General features: G+C 34.4%; 1 pseudogene; it reads left to right on the top strand.

Annotated features, from left to right (window-relative positions):
• Positions 1 to 639: 639 nt before the first annotated feature.
• Positions 640 to 4045, top strand: LOC131652053 (probable ubiquitin-conjugating enzyme E2 16; annotated as a pseudogene).
• The last annotated feature ends 23199 nt before the right edge of the window (positions 4046 to 27244 follow it).

Here is a 27244-nt window from a genome sequence, read left to right as displayed (position 1 = left end):
AACCATTGCCCGGAGGTTACTGGTTAGCAAGACCCTTATTTAATTAGAATGGAATGTTTATAGAAATAATTATTAAAATAATTTAATTATAATTTATTTATTTTTATTTTAAATTTCATATTTATGTGTCAAATTCATTCTTTCTAATCGGATTAATGTGTTAAATTATTTTTCAGTGATTTGTATTCTATTAATCTCTTTTTAAAAATAAATTCAGTATTAATAATTAAAATTAATAAAATATAAATAATAAAAAAAAATTAGCCATGAAAATGTAAAATACTTAAATCAACTTAATAACAATAATTAAAACTTTTTATTAACACAAGACAATTTGTTCAATAAAAAAACTGAATTTTCTTTTTACAAAAGTTAAAAATAAAATATTCCCTATGATCTTTATATTAAAGAAGAAATCTGTTTTTTTAGATTCATTGAAAATTAATGTATTTGGATAATCTAAATAAATTCATTCTTCAATAAATTTAAAAAATAATTCTTTTAATATATTAAGGATAAATATTACTAGTAAAAGTTTTTCCAAGGAAAGAAAACCGTGGAAATATAAAATTTAGTTTTAGATTTATTCCATTCCATAGTACGTGTACACGTGTTATTAAATATTTAGGGAAAAATAAAACAGTGAAAGCGTGGGGTAGTGGGTACTATAAAGTTTCACAAACCGTCGTCCACGCTCACGGGTACTTATTCATTCCTCTCTCTCTCTCTCTCATTCAGATCATCAATCAATCTCTTTACGCGCAATAATCATGACTAGTTCTTCAGCTGCTTCTCGCAAGGTAAGCCCTAACTTTCTTAATTCCATTCCTAATTTTCCATTCTCATCCATCGATTCGTTTTTTTTATTATTCCTTCTTCGGATCCCTCTTTCAGATTCTCAGTAAGATTGCCTGCAATAGGCTCCAGAAGGAACTCGTCGAGTGGCAGGTTAATCCGCCTTCCGGCTTCAAACACAAAGTCACCGATAATCTCCAAAGGTATTTCCGATTTGTTTAATTTCTCATCCAAACCCCGCTATTTTTCAGTTTTTTTTTTTGGGTTGAATTGGTTTCGTAGTTTGTGTGTGATGTTTAACGGTTCTTTGAAATTGTTTTTATGTAAGGTGGGTTATTGAAGTGGCTGGTGCTCCTGGGACACTTTACACCAATGAGACCTACCAGCTTCAGGTTGATTTTCCTGAGAATTACCCTATGGAAGCTCCACAGGTTCTTAATTTTTTTGCTTATCAATTAACATAAACAACAATTAACCGTCTGTAGTGAGTTTTGGTGTTAACTTGTTTTCATTATTAATTGTTTTATAGGTTATATTCTTGCATCCGGCTCCGTTGCATCCTCATATCTACAGCAATGGACATATTTGTTTAGGTATGTCTGTTACGAGTCTAGTTTCCTTGATTTGTGTTGTATTTATTTTCTTAATTCATGTGTTGGTAGAAACTTTTGATGTAGGGTATGGTTTTTGGTGTGTGTTGCTTTTGTGTTTGTTTGCGTTCGCTTTTAGGTTATTGATTCATTCTTTGAGAGACTGGTTTTGCTGACGGATTATTCTTTTCTTGTAATTTGCTTTAGATTTTACTTGAAATCAAGTTAATCAGAATTATGATTGCACACTAAGAATTTGTGGGGAATAAGATGCGTGAGGGTTGTTTACTTTGTAAAACTTCTCTGACGCCTTACAAGTTAATTTGCTTCAAAGAAGCAAAACATGAAAAGAATATTTCTTTGCATCCTTCAACACCTCTTTATGAAAATCCTTCTAATAGTCATTGTTAATAATACCTTTGCTTGGTTAACTTTCAATGATATTGAATGCTATTATAGTGTCGTTTAAAGATATGAATACTATGTATATCATAGCATATATCTGGGGAATAGAAGGACATTTGGGTCTCATCTTTCTTACTCAGCGCTTTTCCTTTTTAATGCCAGTATATCTTGTTTTGTATAGTCTTTAGTATTGTGGAATACATGTATGAATCTTAGGTTGATTTGAGTTCTGGGATACATGTATGAATCAGTGTGGTATCGTATAGCCATAGGGTTGAATGCACAATTCAGTGGTTTGCTGTCTTTCTAATAATATATATTTTCTATTTTCTCTGTCAATTCTCATAAGAAAATTTTAAGAGGCTAGGAGTTATTAAAAGAAAAGGAACTAAAAGTACCCCATTTGATTATTGATTTAGTTGCTCTATTTTTCATTCTTAAAGAAGGGCTTTGCACAGTCACCCATTCACCCAACTCTATATGCACCTTGGCTTTAGCATTGGGCTGTTTGCTCTTTTGGAGTATAGGCTTAGTGCAATCACTTAGGATCATTTAATTAGGGTTCTTCCTTTAAGAATAAGGGGATGATGAACGTTACTATAGAAAATTTCACTAATAGGTTACACTTAGGATGAACTATCATTTAATATAACGTGTAAAGAATCACAACTTTGAATTTACTTATGAATATATAACTTGTGAGTTGCGACTTTAATTTATGATATTGTTTTGCTATTTATTTGAATTTACTTCTATTATGGTATCTTAAGTTTGTGGATTGTTTGAAACTTTCAGTCATTTTATTAATGTTTTGGGCCTTGAATCATGTAAATTTAAGTTTTTTATTGTTGTGTTTTAGAGGCATAAGATACAATCTGATATTCAGAAAACAAATTAAACAAATAATGCTCAATATGGTTTCAATATGACAGCTTTAGTATATTTTAATCATAATATTCATCTCCAAACCTGTCCTCTCTCATCTTGGGTCTAAATTTGGGTTGCATTGCTTCTCTTGTTTCCTTTATCCTCTCATATGTCTTGGAAGGAATTAACTAGGAGTGCAAAATGGTCTCAAAAATATAAATGAGTTATAAATGCTCGTTGCTTTTATGTAGAAATTTCTGTTTGGTATTTCCCTCTTTTTTATTATAGTGACATGCATTTGAAGAAGGGTAACAATGGAGATGGGAATATCAGAGGTAAGAAATGCATCAAATCTCGACAATTGGTTCATGCCCATCTCGGGATATTGATAATAGTTTCTCCTTATCATTCTCTTTGGGGTTAAGGGTTGTGAAGTAATTTAAAATGAACACATTTGTGAAGCATGTACAAATGGATGACCTTTCTCTTTTGGAGTTTGATGTTTGGAGTATTAGTTCAATAACTGTTTAGACATTGTTTGCATCCGTGATTTTAAAGTAGGACTACCAGCTATAAAATCCATTTTACTCTACCTTACTTTATAATTACCCAATTTTATTTTTCTAATTATTTGAAGAAAAAAAGATTGACTTGGTGGTGGTTTTTGTTAGTGAGCTGACATTAATATGCTTGGAATTATGCAGATATATTATATGATTCATGGTCTCCTGCCATGACTGTTAGTTCTATCTGCATTAGCATTCTGTCCATGCTTTCAAGCTCAACTGCAAAGGTGTGAATTTAATGCTGCAAAGCTTTTGGTTTCCTTATTCTTCCATTTATATAGGATGCTGATTTTTTAGATCACATTAATTCTTTAACTGGCTATATATATACTTGAACAAAAACTAATTTGATAAAAGATTGTAAACATTACTGGTCATTATTTAAGACTTAACAGAAAATTCAGTTGGGTCAGTGATCCATTACCAAATTGGGGGTCATCACGACTTAACAATGCTGACTTGATTTCTTTTTGCAGCAACGCCCTGAAGATAATGACCGCTATGTAAAGAACTGCAGAAATGGCCGATCACCCAAGGAGACAAGGTGGTGGTTCCATGACGACAAAGTATGATGACCAGTTTTCGCGAATAAGTTCACAGAAGTAAAGTAGAGGATTGTCCTTCTGAATGAAATACAAAATCGTGGGAAAAAACATAACGAGAAACCAGGATCACTTTAATTAAATGGAAAATTATTCTCCTGTAAATTAAAATTGCCTGGTAATTTGTAAAGGAAGAGGAAATCAGGAAATTATGTGAGCAACTTTGATGATCAAACAATTCAGAACAATGTTGTTAATCTCAGTGGTATTTAAATATGGATATTGATGGCTGATTAACCCTCATTTAGTTTATATATGTCATAAATGGCAATATACATGCATTTTATTTGTGGTTTGGATAATGGTATACAATAAAACTGGTAATATTTACATGTTTGGCAGCTAAATTGTAGACTAGTTTCCATTTAGTAATCATACAATTTGGAATGGTTCAACTTACCAGCTCTAGAATGATAAAATCTTACTTTTGATTTTCGTTTATAGTGGTGTCCTTATTTATCTATTATTCTATTATCTGTTTGGAATCTGTATATCAAAGTGGTATGTTTTTTTATTTTATTTTTTGTCAATATGATTGAAAACTATATAAGTATATGTGGATGATTTATTTTTTAATTTTTTTTTAGAAAAACTTTGAACTTTTGTTTGAAACACTTGGATGACATGTTGAAGAGGATTGTCTTAGGGAACAAGATTTCTTCAAAAGACATTGAGATGTATCAATCTAAAATTTAAAATTGAGGTAATAGAAAAATTGCTACTACCGTTATATGTGAGCAATGCATCACACAAAACTTTAGAGGTTGTTTTGGTATTATTGAGAATCAAAGGCAGCAAAACTGCAACATGTAGAAAAAGGTTGGAGAAGGTGGAGCCTTAGAGGTGGCAGTCAAGCATTACAGTCCGAATTCCGCAACTGGTAGCACAACAGAGCTTTGGGCAGTCAAGAGTATGAGTGATAGACAACAATCAGGTCTTATGGGAAACAACTCTTGTTCATCGAGGGACAATCGTGTCTCAGGATGAATCATATTAGTTAAGTGACGGGTCATGTCTTAGGTCCAAATTGGATATCTAGAGTTTTGACTGTTAAAAATATGATTCTTTGTCACTTTTGTTAGGATGAAAATAGTGATAATCCTAGTGAGAGAAAAATTTAGGAGGTTACACTAGAAATTCTTATGATTCGTCATTTTTGAAATTTGGATATCTTTGAAGATATCGGAAGGGATTGAGAAAGACTTCTAAACATCTTGGATTTGTATGATTTACATATTGAAAGTTGGAGAGATTGAAAAACAATTGGGGTAAAAAAATATGAGTTATTCTTGGGAATTTAGAAGGTTACTTTTTACACATATGTAATCTCTTGCAATAATTTTTGAAATGGAGGAAATCAAAAAGCTGTTATCTTCTCCAAAATAAATCAATTTGATTAAGTTGGATAAACAAATTCTGTGTACTCTTCTTTTATCTTCTTATAGTTCGTGTGGATTTGGTAATATTTTTATGTGTATTAATTTTAGTCGATGTCATTTATTTTGTTTCTCATTATTCTTTATCTTACACATCAAAATTCTTAGTATGATTGATATATTATTATATTTCACAACATAATCAATCCAATCACACTTTTTTCTTGGCAATTTCTTTTTCCACCTTATAGGTTTTCCCAAACCTTCGGTGAAAAGTAAAAAATGTCTCATTTTTCAGCATCTCTGGATGCACTATTTTCACATATAATAAGCGCAATTGGGTTAGGGATGGCAAGCAGACCCAAACCCGCGGGACCCACCTACACCCGAATCCGCGTCAACGGGTGAAAACTCAAGTTGACTGGGTTTGGGTTTGGATTCGAGCCGATATTTCGGGTACGGGATTGGGTAGTGTGAAACCCGCACCCGAAATCCAAAATCGCACCCGCTTTTATATATATATTGGAAAGTTGTAGGAAAATATCTTTTGGTGCGAGTTCGGGTTTGAGTGAAAAAACCCGAACCCAACGGGTGTGGCGCGTGGGTGTTATTTTGTCACCCGAATAAATTTTGGGTTCGGGTTCGAGTGCGGGTTTTGGCAGGGGCGGAGCTAAGGCCCAGCTAGCTCGGGCAGGCGCCCGGGCTTAACCCCTATTTTTTTTATACTCCTCCCAATTTAATAGTCGATTTTTAGACAAAATTAATAAAAATAAGGTGTGAAAATTAAAACAGATAAATAATTAATGGTTTAAAATTTTTGCCCAGGCTGCATAAATTTTTTGGCTCCGCCACTGAGTTTGGGTGAAACCCGCACCCAACCCGTTGTCATCCCTAAATTGGGTGAGCGAAAATTATATGGGGTATATTCAGAGATGCATCCTCGAAAACACATCATAATATACGAAATGCAGACGTTTAAATAACTAAAAATGCACTAAAGAATATTTTCGGATATGTATTTCTGAATTATTTTTTGGCAAAAATGGAGTGGCTGCATTAAAATAGTTAAAAATGAATTTAGGAATGTTTTTGAAAATGCATCTCCGGATTAATTTTTGGCAAAATAGAGTGTTTGCGTTAAAATAGTTAAAAAAACATTCAAAAATATTTTCGGAGATACATCTTAATTTTTTTTTTTTTGACAAAAATGAAGTGATTGTTTGATTTACGAAAGATGATGTGATATAAAGTGCGTTCGGAGATGTATCTCTAAAAAAAATTAGGACAATTTTAAATTTTCGAACCATATAATATAATAAGGGTAAAAAAAGAAACCTTTTTCTTTAGTCAACGATAATTCTTTTTACTTTTTTTTACACATTCCAATCTCACTCTACTTAGAATGAATGTGTTGTTTGTATCATTAAAATTGAGTAATATATTTTGTATATATATATTTTTTTAAAAAATACTTTTAAGATATGCTTACATTTTTTTTTTCTATCTTATATTTGATGTATTTGTATAACTATCAAATGGACTGATTTAAAGGAATATATTTATATTTTAAATGCTAACATTTTAGAGAAAACAATGAACTCTCTTATTCTTGAAACTAAGGTATTTATAATTAAATGGTCTAGCTCCATACTTGACCCATGATTTTGTTTAAATAAAAGTTTATTTAAAAATTTTAAACAAATTTTTAAAATAATTATTGTATACTTTGTGTTAGTCTCTTCCGTCTTTTAACTCTTTATTTTATAAGTGTGTATTTTTTTCATACCTCCTTACTAAATTGCATATTCTATTTGAGTAATTTTCATATATTGCTAAAATAAATATATAGAATTTTCGAAATTTAAATATAACAATTATCTAATTTTTCTTTTTGTGTCTTTTGAACCGTGACATATAGGATGAGACATTTTTCTTAAAACTATAAAGAAATTATTAGTACTAACTGCTAACTAAAGATCATTCCAAAACTATCTGGTTGCAAACAAACTAACATATTGAAATGATATGATTGATTGATTAATTAATTAAGGACATTGGAGTGAGAAGCAGCTTTGGGTAAGTAAGAACTTAAAACTTATAATCAAATCATGAGAAGCATGTGACAAAGGTGAGAAGATGGGATCAAGTAGATGTGACGAGTCCTATGCTAACAAACAACGTTAATATCTTCGAACTCTCTCAATCACATTGCCGTGCCTCGATGTTCTGTAACAAGTACAGCCACAAGATACACATACATACATCTATAATGACATGACATGTTCTGTTACAAGAGGTACAAATGTCAAGTGTTTGCTATCAACACATCACGGATAGATATTAATCCATCAGAAACTAGTACAGTCAAGAGGATGGAAATTTCGGGAATAAATCATCTTTATCAATCCTAGTGGAGGTTTATTCCTCTTGAATTCTAATGAGCCTAAGGATTTGATGAGTTTGAATATAGGATAGGATATGTCTTGTTATGAGTTTTTGGTAATTTAAGTATGTAGAATAATTGTTTTTAGAATTGCTATAACTTATTATACATTCGTAGAATAAGTGTTTTTGAGAAGTACAAGAAGTCGAAAGGAAAATGACTCAAAGAGAAGATAATTTTTAGAATTTTTGTGGAAAATAGTCTCAAAATTCAAAGAATTCGACTTGTCAAAAAGGTGAGAACATCTGCAACAAAAATGGTGATCAAGGCAACTTTAGAGGCAGAAAAGGAAAGATTGATATGAGCACGACACAATGTTACAATTGTCAAGAGTTCGATCATTTTGCAAGAGATTAGAACGCGAATAAGAGGGAATCTCTAGGAGATAAAACCAAGGTTGTAAGACAAGAGGTTTATAAAAAGAATACACTCTTGGTCATGATCACGGAAGGTGAATGCAACATCAATAGGCTGCAGGGCAGCAGGAGCAGTTCTACGCATATGACGGGGAGGAAGGATTGATTTGTCAAATTCAATCAAGCCACAAAGAATAAAGTGAAATTCGCAGATGACACCACTTTAGCGGCTGATGGGATTTGTGATGTTTTAATCATGAAGAGGGATGGTGATAATTCCTTGATCAAAGATGTATTGTACATTCTAGGAATCAGATGTAACCTTCTAAGTATTAGCCAATTGCTTGAGAAGGGTTACAAGATTCGAATGGAAAATAAGGCGTTGCGTGTTATGGATGTAAACAGGGTTTTGGTCCTTAAAGCTCATATAACTGCCAATAGAACTTTCAAGATTGAGTTTAAGGTTATGGATGAAGGAGTGAAAAACACTTAGAAAGGGGGGATTGAATAAGGGTTCTTTCTCAAAAATGGTAGATAAAAATAAATAACACAATTATTTTTATCCTGGTTCGTTGTTAACTAAACTACTCCAGTCCACCCCTGACAAGGTGATTTACCTCAACTGAGGATTTAATCCACTAATCAAACTGATTACAATGGTTCTCCACTTAGAAACACTCTAAGTCTTCTAGAGTATCCTGATCACACCTTGATCACTCTAGGAAATCCTTTTACAATCAATGTAAAATAAATATTACAAGAGTTTAATTTGCTTCTAAGAAAGCTGTAATCACCAAGTGATATTTCTCTTAAGTTCTAGTTCGTAACACTCACTAAAATATTACAAAGTTGTGAGGTTGAAGATGAAGTTCTTCTTTGCTTTCTTTGATTTCAGTTTGACAGCGTTTTGGTATTTTTGCGCAAGAGTTGTTGTTGCTTCTGAATCAGAACTTCTATTTATAGGCGCTGAGGAAAAATGACCGTTGGGAGCATTTAATGCATTGCGTGAATAGTACACTGCTGCATTTAATGTTTCACACTTTTGTCAACTACCTCGAACCATGCTTTCACTGCTTTTACTGACTTTGCCTTTTGTAGCTTCTAACGTTCCTTTTGTCAGTCAGAGATTTGACGTTATAGGCTTTTCATCTTGTACTTTCTTCTGGACTCAGAATATGTAGAATAGACGTTTGAATATCAGAGTCTTTAGCTTTGGTGCAGATGCAACTTCTGTCTTCAGACTTCAGAAGTGCTTTGAGCGTGATACCATCAGAACTTCAGAGCTTTCCTTCTGACTTCCATCTTCTGATGCTTTCCAGTTCATGTTCTGATTCTGCAGGACCATCTTCTAATGTCGTGCCAGACCATGTTCTGATGAAGTCATACAGAACTTCTGGGTCAGAGCTTCTGAGCGCTGATTTTGTGCATACTCTTTTATACTTTTCCAGAAATGGAAAACATGAATAATTAGAGTACCACATTCTCTTATACAAAATTGATATATAATGTTATCATCAAAACTAAGAATATTGATTAGAACATTTCTTGTTCTAACAATCTCCCCCTTTTTGATGATGACAAAAACATACAGAATTGATATGAATTTGTATCAGAATATTAGATGAAAAAGACAATACACAGATTTAGCATAAAGCATATTAATCAGAGTGTGTGAATATGTCTCCCCCTGAGATTAACAATCTCCCCCTGAAATTAATACTAGAAGAATTTATAAATAAAAGACTTCCCTGAGTATTTTTCCATTTCAGTTGAGACTTTCACGTTGAACTTTGAACTTCAGATAATTCAGAGCTTCACTTCAGAGCTTCCATTGGACAACTTCAGAGCTTTGAATTTATCTTTGAGATCACTTTGCTTTATTAGAGCTTTAAGAAGGCTTGCTTGAATCAGAGCTTCATTGCTTCTTGTATCAGAGCATAAAATTCTTGAATAAGAACATAGCTTCTTTCTGATCTTGGAACTTCTTGTATGGGAGCAATCAGAGCAAGATCTGTATCAGAGCACTTTAAGGTATAGCTTGTATCAAATCTTGAAACTTTATGTATCAAAACATTAAGCTTGATTGCTTCAACTCTTAGAGATTTTCTTTAGATATGCTTCTCTCCAATATTTGCTTCTCCCCTTATTGCTTCTTCCTATATTGAGCTTGTTCAGAGTATCATATTCCTGCAAAACTATCAGAGACAGAAAACTTGCAATATAATAGTTAGGAATGTTGAGACTTAAGCTCAGCAGCTGATATTATAAATCAATTCAATTAGCACGCTTCTCCCCCTTTTTGTCATAACATCAAAAAGTGTAAAAGATTCAGATGAAAAGACATATAGAGTGAAGAAAGAAATAGTTTTCATTGATTAATCAAAAGGAGAGTACAAAGTAGATGCATAATCAAACAGATGCAACAACAAAGAGAACAATCTAAGACATAAAGACACAGACTACGACTGGGTTAGCTTAGAGGCTAAAGCTGCCAGAAGGTTCTTAATCTCAGCAGTGTCTTCAGCTTGCTTCTTGGAGGTTTCTTCTTGACTATGCATCCAAGTTCTGAATTCATCGTTGGTCTCATCTTGTTTGTCCAAACAATTGTACACAGAAGCTTGATTCTCTTGGAGCTCCTTCAAAGTGTTCATCAACACAGAAGTAGAAGGACCAACAGAAGTAGGAACATCAGAGGCTTGAATCATCTGATTTTCAGCAATTGGTTCCTCTTCAACAGAGTTTTAAAGTCCCCAGTCAGAGCTGAGAACGGATAAGGCTTCCAAACAACTAGTGGCAAAGGATTATCCACTTCCATTTCATCAATGAAGGGAGCTTCTTCCAGAGGCTTCCAATCAGAGATAGGATGAGAGTAGACGCCAGCAATGTACTCCAAAGCAAATCCAGCAGGACCAGGAGCAGCAGCTAGGAAATCCTTCTGGAGGTCCAGAACCTCTGCCTGCACATCTTCAGCAAAATCTCTCCAGAGCTTTTCAGCAGCCACACCATCCAGCTTGGAGTCATGGACAACCTTCAGATAATCCAGCCCTGTTCTGACCTTAAATTTTAATAACTCAAAACGAGTATCAACAGAAGGTTTAGGTGGGTTATATCCGAGGGTGGTTTTTGGATTGAAGGGGTTAGAAACAGAGTATGGTTCAAAAACTCTATCAAACAAAGAATGGGTGTTTGAAGAGGGTGGAGGACGTGAAGATTCTGCTTCATTGTCAGAGTCAATGACTATAACAATGGGGTTAGATGAAGGTTTATTGGGTTTAAACGAGTTCATGAGGTGAATGAATGAGTCAGAGAATGATGATTCTAGAGAGGGGAGGTTGAAGAACACTGGAGCGTCAACATGTTAGGGGTCAGAAGATTGGAGTTGAGTTTCAGAAGGTGGGGGTTGAGGTTGAACAGAAACAAGAATATTTTCATCAGGGAAGATGGTGTTTAACGGTTTAGGGTCAAGAATTTGTTCAGAATCAAGAATAGGCTTTTTGCCTTTAAACTTGAGGGAAGCAGAAGATGGAGGGTTAGAAATTTTGGTGGTTGGAGGAAGATTTTTTGGGGCTTTTTCTGGTGTTTTTTTGGAGGTGGTTCTGTTGATACAGGTTTAGAAATTAAAACAGAATCAGAAACAGGCTCAAAAATAGTAATACCTGAAGATTTCTTCTTCTTCTTCTTCTGAGGCTTGGAAGGCCCATCACCAACAGTCTTCCTCTTTTTCTCCTTTTTCTTTTCTTCCTTCTTCCCTTCTCCTTTTTCTTGACTTTCTTCTTGAACTTCTGGCTGTTCTTTCTTCTCTTTCTTTTCCTTCTTTTCTTTCCTTCCTTCTTGCTGGTCTTGCTTTGTTTTCTTCTTCTTTTTCTGTTCCTCTGTTTCTAGTACTAGATCAGCTGTAGTGAGAAGCTTTTTGTTGCTTATCCACACAGGATCATACTCAGAGCCTTCCTCTTTGCAGAGTTTCAGATAGCTGACAACAACATTAGGATGCTCATTTTTGAAAAAGAGTTCAAAATCAGCCAGAGCAGGAGCCTTTCTAGTCAATATTTCATGGTCCACGTTGGGAGTAACAACAATCGTCTCAATCAGATTCATCTTTTTCATAGTGTGGGCATTCATGGTACTTCCACACATTGCAAAAGGATCTTTGATAATTCCAGCCTTTTCCAGATCACCAACTAATCCAGTCATGACATACTTCCTTGGCATAGAGTTCTACAAGTCCAAAATGGGACTGCTTATGCATCAAAGGAGATATGATCTTGAGATATTGAAGAAGTGTGAGATTGAGCATTGTAATGTTGCCATTACACCAACTGAACCAAAGTTGCAGCTATCTAAGTATGAAGAGGAGAAGAACATAGATCAAACTCAATATAGAAGACTGATTGGATCATTATGTTACTTGTGTAATATGCCACTAGATTTGGTGTTTAGTGTCGGTATTGCAAGTAGATTCATGGAGAGACCGAAGGTGTCTCACTTGAAAGTAGTCAAGAGGATCCTAAGATACATCAAAGGATTCATTGGATGCATAATTCTCTTTCCCACAACGTACGGTTACGGGCATAAACTGAAATTTACTTGGTTTAACCGATTCTAGTTGGTGCAGAGACTATCAAAAGTCTATAACTGAATACATCTTTATGTTCGATGGAACACCAATCTCATGGTGTTCGAAGAAGGAACCAGTAGTTACACTATCTTCTTGTGAGGCCGAGTATATTTCCACTTTGTTATGTGCGTGCCAAGTCGTGTGGCTAATGAATCTATTGAAGAAGTTGGGCAGCAGTGAAGGTGAGGTTGTTACGCTCTTGGTTGACGATGTTTCTGATATTAATCTTGCTAAGAACCCAATTGCACATGGGAGGAGAAAGCACATTGAGATGATATTTTACTACTTGAGGGAGCTTGTTAGTGAAGGAAAACTAAGGTTGGGATATTGTACAAGTGAAGACCAAGTTGCTGATTTGTTGACTAAGGGAGTCACAAATGACTACAGGTTTGTGTTAACCGGCTACAACCCCGAGTTTTTTTTACTTTTCTGGCTTTCCACTTGATGCCTTTGTATCTCAATTATTGTATAAATCCCATGATGGTATGTTTGTAATCTAGAATGAATGAAATCAACAATTTCTCACCCTCAATTAATATATATATATATATATATATATATATATATATATATATATATATATATATATATATATATATATATATATATATATATATAAAACTCTATTCTCTATCATTCTCTCTTTCTCCACATACTCAAACTCTCTATTGTTTACGAATTGTGTGATTGTATGTTCTAACATGTATGATATCATTTTTAAGTACTCCCAATTGATTTTGAATGTGTAAGTTAATTTTGATATTTGATTACACTTTTTAAAATTGATTCTATTTGAAATTAAGATTTATAGCTTTTAAAATAGGATCTTTATAATGAAATTTACAATTCAATTAACTTTTTTGTTGAAATTTATCCTAGCATAAATTATTTTACTTTCAACTTACTTTTAATCATAATCAGTTTTATATAATCAATGCACTCAAAATAATTTTTCATCACCACATAACCAAACACACACATAATATTATTTAAATTTTAATAAGTTTGTTGTCTTTGGAAGTGTATGTTTGATTTGCTTTTGAGCAACTAAAATTAATCATGAATTTGTAAAATTGATTTCCACATATTTGGTTGCTTTCAAGTAAAATTGATATCCATATGTTTCGTTCACTATTGAGACACGAGATTGATAGATATATGGAGTGCACTTTGATTATCACAATATAGCACTAGTAATCAAGAGAGATGTTGCTTGAGATAATTTAGCCGGAAACACAACCATTGCAATTCTCTAGTAGGTAAGCCAATGCATAATACTCAGCCTCTGCAGAAGAATAACTCACTGTAACTTTTTTCTTGGATTTTCAAGAGACAAAATATTGGCTAATAAAGAAGCAATACCCTGAGATAGATCTTCTTATATCTACATGACATCCCCAATTAGCATCACCCAAAACCAAGGATTTATAAGTTAGAAGATTGTGGCAAAAAAAACCTTAAGCTGGTGATCTTTTGAGGTATCTCAAGATACACAAGGATGTACGATAACGAGTCTCAGTAGGTGCACTCATGAATTGACTCAATTGTTGTGTTGCAAAGGCAATTTCTAGCCTAGTGGTGAGAAGATAAATAAACCTACCTACTAGCCTCATATATGAAGTGATATCATTGAATGCAAAGCTTGAGTCTTAATGCAATCTAGTAAATGAATATAAAGGTATTGAGGTTGGTTTACAACCAGTGAGACCCGAATCATTGGGAAAACCAAAGAAATATTTCCTTTGACATAGAGTAATACCTTTAGAAGATCGTGTTATCTCAATTCTAAGAAAAAAATTTAATTGACAAAGATATTTGATGTTAAAGGTTTTGTCCAATGTAAGTTTCAGATCAGAAAACTCAGTGAGAGTTGTACCAACTAGGATTATATCATCTACGTATATAAGAAGAGTTGTGAGTGAAGTAGGAGTGAACTTAGTAAAGAGTGAGTGATCAACATGAACTTGAACAAAATTTTGTGCATGAAGAAATGTAGTCAATTTTCCAAACCATTGGTGATTGGCTTGTTTGCCATACACTGACTTGGTAAGTCTGCATACTTGACCTTTTGGGGAGGAATCACAGATTGAGGCATTTTCTTACAAACGACATCATGAAAATCACCATGAAGAAAGACATTATTTAAATCTAATTCATGTAAATTCCATCCATATATAAATTATAAAGAAAGTAAGACTCTAACTGTAGATAGCTTGGCCGTTGGTGAAAAAGTTTTAAAGTAATCCAAACTCAATTTGAGTGAAACCTTATGCCACAAGTATCGCTTTTAACCGCTCAATAGAATCATTTGTATGTATTTTGATCTTGTAAATCCACTTGCTACCAATAGGTGAGAAATTAGTAGGTAAATCAATAAATTCCCATGTATGAGATTAGCATTAAGAGCTTCAATTTCTTTGTCCATAGTTGCAGTCCATCTGGAATATCTACTTGGAGCTTGAAAGTTGGAAGACTCAATTTTTGTAGAAAGAGACATAATGTAGAGTTGGTAATTGGGTGAAAGATTCAAGTATGAGATGAAATTTGATAGATGCTATTGACATGTGTTAGAGACATTAGAGATACAAACACAATCTTTAAGATGTGTAGGTGGATAAATAATTCTGAAAGATTTCGTAATTTCATGTTAGGAAGGTGAAGAAATGGTTTGGACATTTATTATGGATGATAAATCAAATGAAATAGGGTTAAATTTTCTAGGCTCAGGTGTGGGATCATGTATGGCTATAGGTTTAGATTGAGGCATTGTTGTGGCTAGAGAATTGTCCTTATCAAAATAAGAAAATAATTGACTATGATTTGATGAGAGGTCAGTTTAACTGTTGGTGGTTATGGATTCATTAGAATAAAAAAGGTAAGGAAATTCGAGGTCAAAATATTTCACATTTCTAGAGACTATGATTTCATGATTTGTAACATCCAAAAGAACATATCCATTCACTCCTGATTTGTTCCCTAAGAAAGCACACTTTTGTGCTCTTCGATCAAACTTATGTCTATTATTTGGAAGTTTCTAAGCATAACTCAAACAACCAAAATAAAGATGACTGAGATCACGTACACTACCATAAAATAGTTCATATGAACATTTATTATGTAATACATTGACTAGAATTCTACTTAGGAGAAAAACTGTATGCAATACTGAATAAGTTTAATACTTCTTAGGTAATCTAGCTTGAAACATAAGAGCCCTACTGATATTTAGAATATATTGATGTCTTCTCTCCCCTGTACCATCTTGTTGAGGAGTATACAGACAACTTCTTTGATGAACGATACCTCTTTGACCCATTACGACTCCTTATTATCTTTAATTTCTTATTAAATTGAGTCTCTACCATTGCAATGAAATCCTTCACCTTATATGAAACTTTTGATTTAGACTTCAACATTACTACCCAAACATGTCTACATCAATCATCTTGGATAGTTAAGAAGTATTTAAAACCATGAACTGACTCAGTATTAAATGGCCCCCAAGTATCAAGATGAATCAAATAAAAAACACAACTACCACTTTTATTACTGATTGGAAACGGCAAAATCTTTTGTTCAAATTGTTGACATACATCACAGACTATATGAACAATAGTAGGAATATAGCTATACGTCTTATTCATGCATTCTATCTTATCATGAGATAGATGACCAAGCCTAAATTGCTATAGAACTCCTGGTGGTACTATTACATTCTTATCGAACCTATTATTAACAAAAACACTAGAAACTAACCCTACATTATGGTTTCTTTTAACTTCTTAATAGTAGAGGCCATCAAGATCCTTAGCCAAACCAATCATCTTCAAATTCTTATTTTCCTGTATCACACATTTATTAGTCTCAAAAACCAAGTTACAATCTTGCTCTTTGTACAATTTTAATAACGATATTAAATTCTAAAAAAAAACTTATATGATGTGTGACTTGTGTCTAATATCCAGTCCATATTACTATGTTTTTCATTAAAATTAGCAACATAGGAATTAAATCCCTTAGTCAAGTTAACTGCATGTGCTTTTCTAAAGTAACATCATCAAATTTTGAGACTGATCCTTGGTTAATGTGTAATACGGTGGGAGAACTGACTATTTAAAAAGATGTTGCCGATAGCAAGAGTCGCTACCGACTTTTATTTTATCTAATTGGAAAGGCTAAAAGAACAGGAAAGACCTTTTTAAAAGACTTGAGTTCAGGGGGTAGGTTATACAAAGGGAAGGTGTAAGCACCCTTTGTATCCATGGTTATCCATGGGCTATTAATTGCTTAGCTCACTTGTTTGTTTGAATTGTTTGAAAGAGTGTCGTGTATGAAAAGGAGGTATGAAAAGTAATTTGAAAGTTGTTGTGAGCAAGCAGTTAAAAGCACCTACCCTAAATTTAACGTCTTTCTGTTCTTTAATATTTTTGTTTGAAAGGGCTATCCATACCATAATAAGGGTAGGTAGTCTTTTCATTGGATGTGAAAAGGGTCATCGAGAATTATCATTTGCCATAAGACTATCCATACCATGAAGAGGGTAGGAAGTCTCAGGGAAGCATATAATAGTCATTTTAGGCAACCAATGAGGATACCTTAGCATTCGAAAGGGACAATCATCATCTTATCGTAGGCAACCTCGCGGGACAAGATCATATACATTTGTAGGCAACATTGAAGGGACTTATGATCTTTGATGATAATAATGAACTGAGGGCAACATTTGCTAAGGCATCCTCGTATCTGAGGGACTTGACTATTTTTGATCGAAGGCAACATAAGAGGAATTACCCTAAAGGTGCGTGGGTGCATCAATCACGTGATTATATTCAGATATTTATCTTGTATTAGGCAAACTAAATTTATTAACTGTTGTCACTCCCTAAATTACTAACCACACAGTTAATGAAAATAAACAGTTATAATGTACAGAAAATAAGGGCAGGAAATAAAGCTAAACTATTACAAAAAACCTTGCAAGCCTATACACATTTTCTAGAATTTAAATGGCAAAAAAATAAATAACCGAACAAATTAAAGGCACGCGACATACACTTGAATAAGAGATGAGAAAAGAATCGCGCGATAAAAAAACCTCAACAATTATAAGGTAACAGATTAAAATTAAAAGGGTTAGAGAAACCAATAATTAATAGTTATAATGAAAAATAGTTAGCAAAAAAATAAAATCAGGGTTAGAAAACCTAAAAATAAATTAGCCTAAAAATCCTAATTTGATTAAATTAACCTAAGTTTAAAAATGTTATTGTTGAATTAACCTAAATTTAAAAAATTAATTATTTAAACCTAAAAATAAATATTACTCTAAATATTAATTTAATAAAAAACAAATTAATTTTATAAAAAAATATTTTTAGAGTGATTTATGAAAATAACATGAATTTTATGGTTTGATAAAAAAAGATTAAGGTTTTAGTGAAAATTTAAATAATAAAACAATAAACTAATAATTAGAAAAATGAATTAAAGAAAAATCAGGATTTGATCTGAATGGTGTGGCTGGAGGTCCATGGGATGCCAATGAGATTTTGGAAGAGGCAAAAGCTTTATGCCCTAACAATGGTAAACTCATATTCGTGCACCGCTCATCTTTAGCCAAAGAAAGTACCTGCAAAAATAGGATCATAATAAGAACAAGAATAAAAATAATAATAGTAATAATAATAATATAATAAAAATAATAATAGTATAATAGTAATAATAACAATAATATAATAATGATAATCATAATAGAAACAATTAACAAAAATATTACTAATAATAATAATTATAATAAAAAAAGTTAGTAATGATAATAGTTATAATAATAAAATAAAAAATATTATAAAAAGGGTTTGACCTCATATAATCTACAATTTCCCTAAGAAATAAAGAAAAGTTCAAAAAGTTACATCATGGCTAAAAGGGCAAAAATCTCCAAGGGGTTAAAAAAAGGATTATGATTGTAAAAACATAAATTTAAACTAAAATGTAGCAACAATGGCCAAAACAATGATTTTTAAAAAAACAGGCCTCAGGTATATATGATTTTGGTTTTGATAGAAAATGTTTGTTTTTAGTTTTGATAAAAAGATTTAGAAAAGGTTTTTTTCTAAAAAAATAAAAGAGGAGACCTCATAGGAAATCATTGTCCATGAACCAAGAAAAAAAACAACAAAAGATATTGAAGAGATTCTTGAAAGAAAAGAGATTGAAGAAAAGTGTGTAAAAAAATGTTAGTATAGTGTAGAAATTAGGAATGGAGAATGAGATTGAAGGTGTTAAAAAAAGGGGTTTAGTTGTGAGAGAGTGAATTGAAAAGTTGATAATTGTTAGTTCTATTTATAATGTAAGAATTAGGTCAAATAAAATAAAAAAGTAACCATCAATCTATTAACCAATATAATCAAATATTTAAATCAAATTTGATTTGATTTTAATTATTGACATATTTAGCTAATTTTCCTAGAAATAAAAATAAAATAAAATAAAAAACATGTAAAAAAAAACAATAAAATAAAAAAACTATCTTAGAAGAAAAAAACAAATTTTTTCATTATATGATTTTTTTTGACAATTTCTATGATTAAAAATGAAAAAAGTGAAAAAATAATATTTTAAAATGCATAATTAATTAAATACGAAATTAATTAAAAATAATAGAAAAATATAATTTTGTGATTTTTTGAAAATAATTTAAAACAGAAATAAAGTTAGTAACAAATAGAGAGAAAATGTCAGACGTGGAATTTGAACCTGGGACCTTGCACCTACAAACCTTACACTCTTACCAAGAGACCATTACTTTTATTCGTAATAAAGTGGCGTTCTTAGATATATATGAGGGCAAATTTTAGGGTATGACATAATGTCATGCTGCCATTGCCATTGATGGATCATATTGTTGATTTTTCCTCTGATTCATCACCTTCAACTTGATTCACATCCGAATTCCCTCATCCAAAGTTAGGTGAATACTCATGCTTCTTGTAACAACCATAAAAAATGACATATCTTGCCACAATAGGTGCATACCTTGACAATTCCTCTTCCTTGGCCATATTTACCATTTCCGCTTCCTTTTCCAAATTGCTTTTGTCCATCATCTGCATTGACCAATCCGGTGTTATCCTCAATCATAGTCACACTAGATGAGGTTGATCCATACTGCAACTTTCTTTCTTACTGCATAAATAAACAAACACTCTATTTATTTATGGTATATGATCCATAAGCAGCACTTGTGATGTATTGAATATATGTCAAAATTACACAAGATGTGTGATTTTACACTATCAATACTACGTGGATTCTAGAATAACTATTTTTAGCTTAATATTTAACAAGACAAACTTAAATATCTGATTCTAACAAAACCTACGTTATAAGAATAAGTTGCTACCACAAGAAATCCTAATGACATACAATTCTAGAAAGCAATAAAGTAAATCCTAACATGCAATTTATGTGGAATTAATATATATATATATATATATATATATATATATATATATATATATATATATATATATATATATATATATATAGAGAGAGAGAGAGAGAGAGAGAGAGAGAGAGAGAGAGAGAGAGAGAGAGAGAGAAATGTACACCGAGATTTATAGTGGTTTAACTATCATCCTTGCTAAGGTTAACCTACGCTCCATTAGTTGCCCATTAAAATTTTTTGGTCTTCCACTATGATTTGCGTCAAAATTACATGAGTTTAGTACAATCACAATATCCAAATTAATGCTAAAAATATAAAATTCTTCTTTCTGGATCCTTGACGTGTGCATAGTTTATGAACTGAACTCTTTGTAAAATCTTCACTGAAATCGTCTTGGATCTTCCATCCCTAATAACTTGCTCCAAAGTCTCCATTCTGTAGCAATCTTTACTCGATCCTATCGGTATCTTGGGCATTGGTATGTTCGAAGATTGAGGAGAACTCTCACCTTGTCTGTAGGCTTCCACACAACACTACCAAAAAGAACCTGAAGAGAAGAACCTCATTCTTTTCCACTGGAATTGTCAAAACCAGCCACAACACCACAAACCTTGTGAACCTCTAAAATATTAATCAAATCTTCAAAGAAACATTGAATTCAATAAATGAATCTCCTAAACAATCCCAAATATCAATGATTGTTAGACGATAGGCTATGATTTAAAGGGGTGTGAATAGCTCGTAAATGAAATTTTCTTAATAAAAATTTATGTTTTAAAAAGTTTTAACTATGGCTTGCAAAAACAATCCAAGATAGACTATCGTCTATCCCGAACCATCATCGAAAATACTAGATATGAGTTAACCGATAGAATGAGTACGTAAGATGAGAAAGGAAACCGATATTTTTTCAATAATTTGCTTTTGAATATAAATCACACAGTAGTAACCAATTTCCTATGAATTAACACACAAAAATCAACTCAAGCAATTTGTCGTACACTTTGTAAGCAATCAATTCAAAACAGATTTTTCTTTGAATTTTGTTGATATGAGAAACCAATTACAATCACATAGATTGTAATCAAATAAAAAAATTGTTGGAAGTATTAGACAAAGAAAAACTATCTATGCATCAATCACACAATCAATGGTTTAACAATTTGCACGTAAACATAAACGAGAGAGAGAGAGAGAGGGACACAAGAATTTGTTTAGGAAGTTTCCCAATCAGCCTCACTATGGGTATGTTTGCCCCCAATTCTAAAGGAATTGAAATAATGAAAATTAATCTTTTCAAATATAATTTTACAAGAGGAAAAGAAGCAATTCAACCCTCCAAACCCTATGGTTGATGTTGATTTTATATTCTTCTCTTCCCTTGATCTTGTGCTAGACCAAGTAACCCGATACTTCCAATTTGATCCCCCCGATTACCATTACTCCTTTGACATAATCCTTTTCTTCAAAGCTTTCACTCGTCTGAATCTAAATTGCGAACGTATCGTGATCCAAGATTACCCAAGTGATCCTTCGGTTACTGTTACTCCATTGATAGAAACCCCCGTTGTTCAAAGCTTTCACTCGAATGAATCTAAATTGCACAATCTTGTGAACTTTGTATGCGCTTCCAAATCTCTACAAAAGTCAATGACCATAACACTAGAGAACTGGTTTGCATTGTCATAGAGGATAACTATGGGAAGTCCATACATGCACATAATTTTTTGCCAATCAAAACGGTGAGCTCTTTGAGCTGTGATTTTAGCTACAACTTCCGCCTTTATCCTTTTGGAAAAATAATCAAATCCAACAATTAAGAATTTTAGTTGGCTTGACGCCAGGGGTTATGGACCCAGGATATCCATGCCCCACTGGTAAAAAAGTCCAAGGCGAAGATATTGATTGAAAAAGTTTAGCTAGGGTGTGGTGAAGGCCATCATGTATATGGAGTTGGTCGCGCTTCTTCACGAAGGCGATGCTATTATTCATCATAGAGGGCTTTTCCGCTAATGTGAGTGACCATTGCAGAGCTGTTTCATGCTCGCCTAGGCACCATAGCATGGGAGAAGCCTTCCCCATTCTATTATGTTTCCCAAAGAGGAGGGTGTTCTTGGCAATCTATTTTTGAATTCTCCTTGCTTCCCCCTCGTCTAGTGGAACTTCGTTCTTCTATAGGTAACACAGTATGAACGACATCTAGCTAGACTCTAGGACAACTTCCATGGAGTATACCTCGCCCGATTCGATGATAGTAGAGGTGAGAGTCACTCGAATAGCTATTTTGTTAAACCCTGTTGTCTTTGATGTGGCAAGCTTGGACACAAGGTCTGCTCTGAAGTTTTGTTCGCGGGAAACACGTTCTATTTCAAAAGAAGTAAAACGAGAGGATAAACTTCGTACCTCTTGCATATATTTTATCACCAAGGGTTCTTTTTCCTGGTACTTCTTGGAGACTTGGCTGGAGACTTATTGGCAGTCTCTTTTGGCCTTCAGTCCGGAGGCTGCCATCTCTAAGGAAAGAACCATGCTGGTGATAAGGGCCTCGTACTCCACCTGATTGTTGTTGGCACTGAACTAAAACTTCAATTCTTACTCGATGAATATATTGACAGACCCCTCCGAGACTATCCTAGCGCCACTTCCTTTCTTTTTGGAGGCTCTATTTACAGATAATGCCCAATTTAGGGGTGTCTCTTTGTCTATAGGTGAGCTACATTTTGCCACAAAATCTTCTATAGCTTGTGATTTGATGCTTCCTCTTGAGAGATATTAGATGTCATATTCCGAGAGTTCCACCGCCTAAGATACCATCCTTCCTGCCAAATCTGACTGCTTCAAGACTTGATGAACATGATAATTGGTCTTCATAAAGATTTTGTGACCCTGAAAGTAAGGTCTCAACTTCCTTTCTATGATGAGGACAGATAGATTTACTTTCTCAATCTTCCAATAATGTGCCTTAGCCTATATGAACACCTTGCTTACGAAATACACAGGTATTTCAGCCTTGTCGGTCTTCTGGACAAGGACTGAGCTCATCACTTGATATGACCAAGAGATAGAGGATTAGTGGCGACTCCTCTATCAGGTATGTGAGAATGAGGAGTGATGTGAGGAAGGCCTTTACCTTATAGAAAGCCTTTTCGCACTCGGTGATCCATTCAAATAACTCTTCCTTCTTCAAGGCGACAAAGAAAATAAAAGCTTTGTCACTTACGCATGAAAGGAAGGGAGATAGGGCAGAAATGCGACCTGTAAGTTGTCTGAAACTTATCCATATTGGCCTCAATGCCTCTTCTCTTCAGCATGAACCCTAGGAAATTCCCAACCTGAACGGTAAAAGAGCACTTGGCGGGATTCAGGCGCATGTCGTATTTCATGACTAACTGTAGGCATTCCTCTAAATCTTATGCATAGTTATGCCCTTTGATAGTTTTCACTATCATGTCGTCAACGTAGACCTCTAGGTTCCACCCTATCTGATGGATGAACACAACGTCCATGAGTCGCTGGTAGGTGGCACCAATGTTCTTAAAGCCAAACGGTGACATTGTAGTAGTGGTTGTCATGATTAGACATAAAGATTTTTTTGGGAGCGTCCAAGGGTCCATCCAAATCTGGTTATATCTCGAGTATCATCTATACAACTCAATGTGTGGTAGCGTGAGGATCTATCGATAAGGCGGTCGATGTTCTATAAAGGTTACGAGTGTTTAGAATATGCGGCATTCAGATTGTTGAAGTCTACACATATGCACCATATGTTTTTATCTTTCCTTACTAGAACCACGTTGCCTAGCTAGGTAGGGTATTTTGTTTCGGTGATGAACCTGGCGTCAGATATTTTTTGCACCTCTTCATCAATGGTGGCACTCTTCGCCTCATCAACTTTTTGCTTCCTCTATTCCACAAGTTTGGTAGAAGGGTGGATGGTGAGGCGATGACTCACCACTTTGGTGTCTATTCCAGGCATATAAGAGAGAGCGCAAGCGAACAATTCGACATTCTTAATGAGTTGGTCGACTAGCTCACATTTTTCCACCTCATTAGATGAAGTGTTTATCTTTGTGGCCTGATGGGAGAAAGGGCCTATTTGAATTTCCTTCAAGTTCTCCGTGAGCGCGAGCCTTTCAACTTCCGAACCCAATCTAGGATCCCAACACTCGAGGTCAGTATCTAGAACATTAGAAATGGGGGCACCAACAAGGACGAGCTCTTCCCTCTGTGTCGCCAGCTACTTGGGTAACAATCTTGAGCAATCTGTTGGTTTACTTGGATTGTACCAACTCTCCCTCTAGGCAGTAGATGCTTCTGGACTAAATACAGGGTGGAAATGACCGCCACTAGTGCGTTGATGATAGCTCACCCAAAGATGATGTTATATGGCAACAAGGCATATATAATAAGGTAGCAAACATCAATGGCCTTAGAGTTTACTCCCTAGCCACTAGAGTCTCCAAGGTCACATGGCCCCTTACTTGTACCTGTTCTCTTGACAATCCTCTTAACGAGCCACTGAACACTTTAACGGCGTTAGGATTGAGTTGTTTTTTTGGAAAATGTCCCAGAACAGGACGTCAATGGAGCTGCAAGGATCTATTAAGACTCTCTTGATATCCTAGTTACCATGTTGCACAATAATGACCAGGGGGTCATTATTGTGAGGATTAACTCTGATGATGTCCTCTGTGAAAAAGATGATGTTAACTCTTATTTTCCCTCGCACGCCTCGAGGGAAACCAGGAGATATTACATTTGCTGCAAGCATCTGCAGTTCATATTTCCTTCGGGAGGAGCTAGAGCTTCCTCCACATGCGAAACCTCTGGCTATGGTATTTGTGTTGGAACTTAGAGTTTTGTCGGCCTTCTTTGGAGGGAAGATGGAAGGAGTTAGAGTGAAAGAGGTGTGACTCAGCTTAGTTTTACCAGGGCCCTGTAACACCCCTTACTAACCCCGCGGCAATTTTAAAACAATTATTCATAGTACATGAAATAAGGGTGCCACAATTCATAATAAACAAACATCATTCAGTCATGTCATGCATTCACTGAGGTAATCATCATAAATTAAAACGTTTCATGTTCACACAGCGGAAATTTATCAAAAACGGACTAAGTTTAACATCTTTAAAACTTATCCTTCAAAACATCAAAACATAACTAGAGTCATAATCATAAACTCTAAACAATCGCGTCCCCAGTGTTACAACTATCAGAGCATGACACCTGACGCTACTAAACCACTGACTCATGAGCTAATCCTCACCGAGTCGAACAGCCGCTATCCTCAATCTGAAAATGACAACATGTAAGGGTGAGTCTCATCATAATTAACAAATGTTATAAGGTTATAAAGCAATAACACATCACAGTTGTATCATTCACCCAATTGTTTCATAAACAGGCATTCAAAACAATCAAACAACAATCAACACATCATCAACATTTACAACACTGGAATGCCTCCAATCATGTTATAAATTATGCATATGTATGAACTGACACTATGCATGTGGTACCAACATCATCAAATGGGAATAACCCATGACCGATCCAACGTCGTCCAAGATACGGCCCTGCCAGCACAGATTCCACACAATGGGAATCATGCCCTTCACTGATCCAACACACCCTTATGGATACAGTATCATCAATGAACATGAATGAATGCAACATATACAACATACTTATACCATCATCATCATCAATCATCAACATCACCATCATCATTCAAGTATGTTCATATATATTAACATCATTCAATCACAATTCCATCATCATCATATACAAAACATACACGTATTATCACCAATCATCATATTCAATAACAATAGCATACATGTATTTTCATCATTCTAAAAACCATTCAATCATCATCATATAGATTATCCTACAAGGTTCGTTTAGCTCGAAACGGCGCATCAAACGGACCAACAGTTAAAAAGTTATGCATCTTTGAACTTTCAAAAATATCTCAAAACCAACAGCACGCGGCGCCATCATCAGTTCGCGGCGCGGACTGAGCGTTCCAAGAATTCCTTGGCTCTCTGCCAAGCTGTTCGCGGCGCAAACATCTACACGCGGCGCGAAGCGAGAAAAAGTTACGCCTTCGCGGCGCGAACACAGGTACGCGGCGCGACCTGAGCGTATCACAACTTCTTGGCATTCTGCCCACTTGTTCGCGGCGCCAACCCTATGCACGCGGCGCGAACCGGCGATTTCAGAAACCCCAACCTGCAGAAAACAGCATTCTACACATTCCAAACTCACCCAATTCATACCAGTACGAACCTAGGGGAATAGAATGCACAAACAACACAAAATACATCTCATAATACTCTAATTACACATCAATTGAGACCATAACAACGCAAACATCATAGATTCAAACATAGAGATCAAACATCATACAATTGACTCAATCCCTAAACCTATCATATGACTCAATCGACCCGAATTCCACATCTATTCAGTATTATCAACCCCTAACCCGATAATAGATGATAATTAGACAAGTCCCCCCTTACCTTAGCCAAATTCTTGAATTGGTTCCTCTTCCTCTTTGGTTCTCCTTCACGTTCTTCAGTTCCTCTTCTCACAGCTTCTGGTTTTCACGTTCTAATTTTTCCCTTCTCCTCTTGTTTTCCTTTATTTTATGAAAAACATAAAATTAGAAGTGGGCTCTTACACAATTACACCCCCACTTTACTAATTCCACCGCATGGCCCAATAACTTAACAATTTATTATTTTTCCACATAATTCAACAAAATGTTAATTTCCCATAATTAATTTAAAACTTGATTAAATTAATTAAATAAGAATTTTCGGGATGTTACAACTCTCCCCCACTAAAGAGTTTTCGTCCTCGAAAACATACCTCAAGCAAATAGTTCCGGATAGGAATCTTTCATCTGGCTTTCCAACTCCCAAGTGACGTTTCCATCAGCTGGTCCTCCCCAAGCTACTCTGACTAAAGCTATTTCCTTGCCCCGCAATTGCTTCAGTCTTCTATCTTCAATCCTCACAGGTAACGTTTCAACCGTTAAGTTGTCTTTAACCTGCACATCATCCACTTGGATCACGTGGGACGGATCCGAAATGTATTTCCTCAATTGAGACACGTGAAATACATCATGCAAGTTGGCAAGCATTGGAGGTAACGCAATACGATATGCCA

Source organism: Vicia villosa, linkage group LG2, assembly GCF_029867415.1.
Source record: "Vicia villosa cultivar HV-30 ecotype Madison, WI linkage group LG2, Vvil1.0, whole genome shotgun sequence".
In the NCBI taxonomy this organism is placed as follows: domain Eukaryota; kingdom Viridiplantae; phylum Streptophyta; class Magnoliopsida; order Fabales; family Fabaceae; genus Vicia; species Vicia villosa.
The sequence above is the reverse complement of the archived record's forward strand: the minus strand, read 5'-3'. Positions and strand labels throughout refer to the sequence as shown.